This window comes from Saccostrea cucullata, unplaced genomic scaffold, assembly GCF_032062105.1.
Source record: "Saccostrea cucullata isolate Sc308-1 unplaced genomic scaffold, CSIRO_AGI_Scuc_v1 ctg5163, whole genome shotgun sequence".
Classification (NCBI taxonomy): Eukaryota; Metazoa; Mollusca; class Bivalvia; order Ostreida; family Ostreidae; genus Saccostrea; species Saccostrea cuccullata.
In genome coordinates this window covers 14,008-20,333 of record NW_026930479.1, presented here as the reverse complement: position 1 = coordinate 20,333, position 6,326 = coordinate 14,008, and the positions used below count along the sequence as shown (strand labels likewise).

General features: G+C 31.3%; 1 long non-coding RNA gene across 1 annotated transcript; it reads left to right on the top strand.

Annotated features, from left to right (window-relative positions):
- Positions 1 to 1,154: 1,154 nt before the first annotated feature.
- On the top strand, positions 1,155 to 5,728 carry LOC134228740 (uncharacterized). The gene is made up of 3 exons (XR_009984060.1): positions 1,155 to 1,472; positions 3,597 to 3,725; positions 4,573 to 5,728. It is a non-coding gene; the product is annotated as an uncharacterized LOC134228740 (long non-coding RNA).
- Positions 5,729 to 6,326: the final 598 nt, after the last annotated feature.

Genomic DNA, 6,326 nt, shown 5'->3' with positions numbered 1-6,326 from the left:
AAAATAAAGAATTTCAATTTGTTACAATATGTATGTAATCGACGTGTTCATGTTGTTGATATTGTTCTCTTGCATGATATGAACTTCACATGTCTCACGTCTGATCTATCAGATCAAAGATCAAATTGATTGCCTCCAAAACCGTACTCTAAAAATCAGACACCCATTAAATTCCTATCAAAATGCCTGGAATGTACCCCGGTAGAATATGTATCTGCAAAACGAAAAAAAAATGATATAAACTTAAGATCCATCCCATCGACTCCACTTTCTTCTTCTTAACAATCTGGTATAATTAAAGATTACTCAAGAACTAAAATTTACTTAACCCCTTCTCTACCGCATCTATCAATATGACCGATAGCGCGTTAAAACATCGCGATAACAGGACCTCTGTATATTTTTAATAATAGCATTAAGGTATATAAATTATACATCATCTTTTAGGAAATTTTCTCTACTTTCAGACCCTGTAAAAATTTTGAGCCTTATTAATCGGTAATGAATAGATTTTACGTTTTGAAGACATTCATGACTTTTTGAAAATGACGCAATTTTCCAAAGCAAGGAATATCCTGACGATAGGTATATTTTTTCCTGATTAAATCATTTAAACAAAATTAATATATTTAAAAAGGATATTTTCTCTGCTTTTAAAAAATGTAAAAATTATTGATTTTACTTTTAAATATTTTGTAAAAACAAGAATTTTCTTCCACGCATGTGATTTTTCTGGGTTTGATTCGTAATATTTAAATTAAACGCAGTTTTACCTTTATTTCTGTGTTGAAATAAGGAAAACAAAATATAACTGGTTAAAGTAGAGAAAATTTCCATTTCAACAAGCCTTCACTGGTCTCTTTATTTTCGGTATTTTCTTAATTACCATAGTTTGAATTTTGAACCTGCGCGTAATTTTTGTAGAAAATTTGAATGTAGTCAATATTTAACGTCAAGGTCGTTTTCGTTGCGCCTCATTCGGAACAACGTTTAGTACTATTATATTTAATTAAATATTTTTATTTAAATAGATGCATTATTTAAAAAAAAATTGTTTAAAATAACAGTAATTATCTTTACACCTTTAGAGAAATATAGTACATATGTATTTTTGTTTATTTATGCATTGTGCAATAAGTTCATTCAGTGTTGATTAAAAAAATGTTTGATTCCTAAAGGTCTACGTCAAAAAAATCAGATTTATTGCTGTTTGCTTTAAAATATATTCTTAATATAAAATACAATTAAACATATACTGACATGAAATTTAAAAAACTTTGAAACACAATGATTTAATACAAAATCTCGCATTTACACGACTCATTACAGTATGAGTTGATATTATTCGAGATTAACACGTGTTTCCGCTGTAGCAGTAAACAACAACAGCATGGATTTTCATGATTATTTTACGATGGAGAACACGTCAATTCATCAGATATGACGGGTCTTTTCTTTGGCATTAGATGTGAGTCAGTATTGATTGAAAAGTTTAAAAGTATTTTAGAGTACATTGACTGAAATGAAAAGACATCATACAGTTATAGACTACCAAGGACCTATATACGGGTACTAGAGATGTCGGACTATAACAGAGTCGGACCATTACAAAGTCGGACTATTACGGAGTCGGCCTATTGCAGACTCGGCCTATGCATTTAATGACATTTTGCAAAGTAAATGGAAAGAAGAATGTTTATTTTATTTTTAAAATGATTAATTTGGTTTTTAAGTATTATGATAAAAAAATATATATGTATTTTTATTCATTTTTTATTATTTAATTTATACTAAGTAACTTAAATACGAGTTACGAAATATTTATTTAGTCTTTGTTCAACTGCATAAAACCTCATGTTAATGCTTTTTTTGAAAAAAAATATTTACAGATAATGCAATAAATAAAAAAAATGCAAAATTTTATTGTTTAAATTGCTTATTGTCTATTTATGCATACCACGGTTGGTTTACTTGGAATACACAAAGGTGACACACGGAACTCGGGAAGCCATATCTAGAGGTGGGGGGGGGGGTTAGAGAGGATATGCATGTACCGGTGCAAACAAAGGGGTACTAGTGTCTCTTTGACACTAGTAGACTCAAAAACACTTATATAATTTTTTTAATTGATGTTTTATTAATTGGTAATCACATTTACTCAAATGAATGTATATATAACCTATTAACCTATAAAACTGGAATTTTCGATTTCTTCAAAAAATTAATGAATATAAATCGTTTGCGTTTATAACAAACTTTAAATATATATTTCTCTTCATATTTGTATATTCTCGGTCGACAAAAAGAATAGTATGACCATTTTTATAGGAAAGAAATCTTTAAACCACATCAACACAATTAAACATATTTATCTGGAATAAGATTTTTTTTTTGATACAACTGAAAAAATATCCTAATTATAATTCCATGCATAATATATATATATTAAATATAAATATTAATCAATTTATTCGTTAAACTAAATAAATTTATGCTATATATCTTAAATTTTTAGCGGTAGGCCGAGTCTGTTATAGTCCGAGTCTGTGTAGGCCGACTCCGTAATAGTCCGACTTAGTCATAGTCCGAGTTTGTTATGGGATGAGATCTCACGTAATCCCTATATACTATAGCAGTAGACTGGACCCTGGCTACACATGTACATGTGATATGTAGCCGTTCGCTGGTTTGACATCGTCGGTAACCCAAAAATGATACTTTTCGGCTCTTTCAACGATTACAAAAACTTTTTTTTCCGATGACAAAATTGTTTACAATACAATGTCACTGTTTTCTCAATATGGAATCTGAATACTGTGTTGACTGATCAATAAAATATTTTTGTTCGATGTACTCCGTCCCCTCCGATCCACATTTTCAAGATGGGTAGGTAGGTGGTTCAATTTTCGTGTGGTTTACACTGCTGAAGAATTGATAACTGTCATAAAATCACAGATTTCTTTGCATTACACATTTGACATGTTTGTTAGCTACACAAGTTTATTGTTATAAAAACTTTCAGTCAAAAAGCATCCTATAGAAATTATACATCTTTGCTTTAAAATGAAACAATTTTAGTAAATTTAAAAAGAGTTCTTAAAATGAAAGAAATAACAAAGAAGCGTAAGGAAGAAGAGGAACAACGCCAGGCAGAGGCTCGGAAACAGAAAAATAAAAGTTTACAGTGCTGAAAAAATTATTGGCATGGATAAAATATGATTGCTTTTCATTGTGTTGAACTGTTACCAATCAGTTATCCTGTTGGCCATAACTGACCTCCTTTATAATTTCATTCAAGAAATAACTGTGTGGTCACTCATCAATAGCCCCCAAACTTTAAAAAAATTGAGTATAAAGTCTCTCAAGGAGACACAATTTGGTGAGTGATTTTTACATGCATTGTATTCAGAAGAGTTCAAAGTTTAATATTTCCACTGCAACAAGGTGCGACTTTTTGCACATGCTAAAAAAATAAAACATTTGAGAAAAAATTGTGATTAAAAAGCTTAATTAAGCTATTCAGAATAGCATTCTAAGTACATTCAAAGAAAAATGAAACATGACATAATTAACACAAACACATAAATTTTTTTTAGCACGTGTAGTGTGCTGGTACCATTTAGGCTTCAGAACTTTCTTCTATGAAGACCCACTTGCTAATCCCACCAATGGCCACCATGCACAGAAAAGACCATGATGTGGAGGACATAGGTGCTTAGTTATTAGTAAGTCAATTTGATTGCAGTCAAAATTCCTCATTGTCACTGGACGGCTATTAGTCAACACTCCCAGGTACATGAGTAGCCGGACTGGCGCATTGGTTAGAGCCTCTGCCCTATAGTCACGAAGTAAGGAATTGATCCTTACATTGCATGTTCGAATCTTACTATGAGACATGGAGACCTGTTCTTCTGATGAGACACTATAAAAATATCTTATATTATACTTATACTTATATAACCCAATTAAGGTCCCTTGTCGCAGTAGGTGCTTACATGAAAAAGATCCCTCACAGCTCAATAGCTGTAAGTGCCGAGTATAGAACAAAATGTGCATCTGTCCACCGACAAGTGGTGGCGTCTCCATTTGAGAGAGAAATTCTTGAGAGAGACATTTAATAACATACAAACAAGCCCACATATATAAACACCTTGTCCCAGGGATTTTTCTCTGAAGTAATAGTTTTCAGTCCAACATGCCCTTTCTCTTAACAACCCTTGACAACAGAAACTAAAAAAGGATACTTCATGCATTTGATAAAATTAATGGTTAATTATGCTATTTTTTAAAATTTATAATTGATTAACCTTGATTGTTTAGTATAAGGCTTGCAATATTTCAGTCATAATACATTGACTTCCCCAAACCATTTAACTACAAGTATGACAAAATATGACATATATAATATAATATATATGATATGCTTTATAAAGACTTTTTAACAATATTATAAAACGAAAATTATATCAATGTGCCAATTGTAGATTTCTGTATAAACTGAATTATCTGATTAAAACTACATATTCGATTAGAAAAGCTTTTTCAAAACTTTTTTTTTTAAATTTGTTACAGGAGTCGGGACAGAATACATTTAGAAACTGATCATGCCTAAGTCAAATCAAAGGAGTTCCCTCGGTCTTTCAGAGAGATGGCAGAGAGTTCATTCAACATGAAGATGATGTGCACATAATGTAATCTGGAATCTAAAGTTAGAGATAAAAACCTGCAAACTTACTAGCAAATAAGCCTATCTGCTTGTTCATCATTCTTTGCGGGATACTTCACTTTTAGGAATGCTCTTTATTTCTATCAATGATGCAAGTGGTTATTCAAGATCATGTCATGTGATATAAGGAATTCTGACTTTTGACAGCATAAGTCAAGGGTTTGTGAGAAGAGTAGCAAATGCTAAAGAAATCCTTGGATACTGAAATTCAGTCATTGTATGCCACATAAACTGGATGAGTGAAAGATTATAGCTGAAGTTCTGTGCTTGTCCATCTTTGCTGTTTTTTCATATGCTTATAAAATGACAAAAGTTGTTTTAACAAGTGACCCAGTAAAGACTTGAAAATGTAAAATAATTCTTGTAAGAAAAGAAAAATTGTAAATGTTTTCTTATACAATGTATTCTAGATGACAAAGAATGTGTTTGACTAAGTTTTTGAAAATGACAAAATAAGTTCTCTTTTGTGTAATTAAAAAATGATACTTGTTGCAATACATTTTTACCTTAATATGATTTTAATAGTATTTGTCACTTAGATTGAAATACTTGAGAACACATCTTACAAATTTTGTTCCAGTTTACTTAAGTCAGAGATATATTTTTTGAATGACAACCAAGATTTGCAAAAAAAGAAAAAACAAAGTAAAACAAAACTATTCACTTTTGTGATATCTCTTTTGATTTTGTTGTTTACAATTTTATGTGTCAGTTATTGGACAATATGTCCATAATAATTGCAGCATTTCAAATTTGATATATACTTACAATTTAAGGCAGATTTCTGAACTGATATGACCTTGACCCCCAAAGAACAGAAATTTCAGGGTCAATACTTAAGACAATTATTTGTTGGATGTTTTATACAATATTTTTGACCTTATATCTTACAAACCATGGAAAACTGTCTAGAATAAGAAGTAAGAAACCTATAAAGCCAAAAAATTGAATATTGTTGTTGCTTAGCAACCATTTAAAGGTCATTTAACACAAATTTGAACAAAAATATGATGCCTTCTAAAGAGTAAATTCAGAATTTTCTTCTTAAGCATCCATTGTTACAAATTTTAGGAAGAAAGATGAAAAGTTTTGGGAAAAATTTCTAAAATTTTGCACTTATTTGACCTTTGTCCTCCAAGAAAAGTGAATCTGATGAGGTCAAACTTTAAGACAATTATCTGATGGATATTATTTCAGTATCATTACCCCACATTTGACTTTACAATGTAATGGAATGCATAAATGTGTGTGGGATGAGTAAAAAAACAAGAAATACTGCCTGAAAATTGAAAAATACTCCGTTGCTTAGCAACCTTTTTAAAGTCATTATTTGCAGTATTGAAAAAAAAGTTTATGTGATTAAGGTAGAACAGGATAATGCCCTTTTGTGGGTTTATTATGAATTTCCTATTTCAATGTGTACAGTACCGACCAGACCCAACCTGACACCCAAGCAGTCCCAGAAAGCAGTCCCTGGGACTGCTTTGGGACCGCTGTGGGACTGCTGAGGGACCGCTGTGGGACTGCTCTGGGACTAAAAAGCAGACCCAGCAGTCCCAGCTCTCCCTGGGACTGCTTTCTGGGACTGCTTTGTTCACTC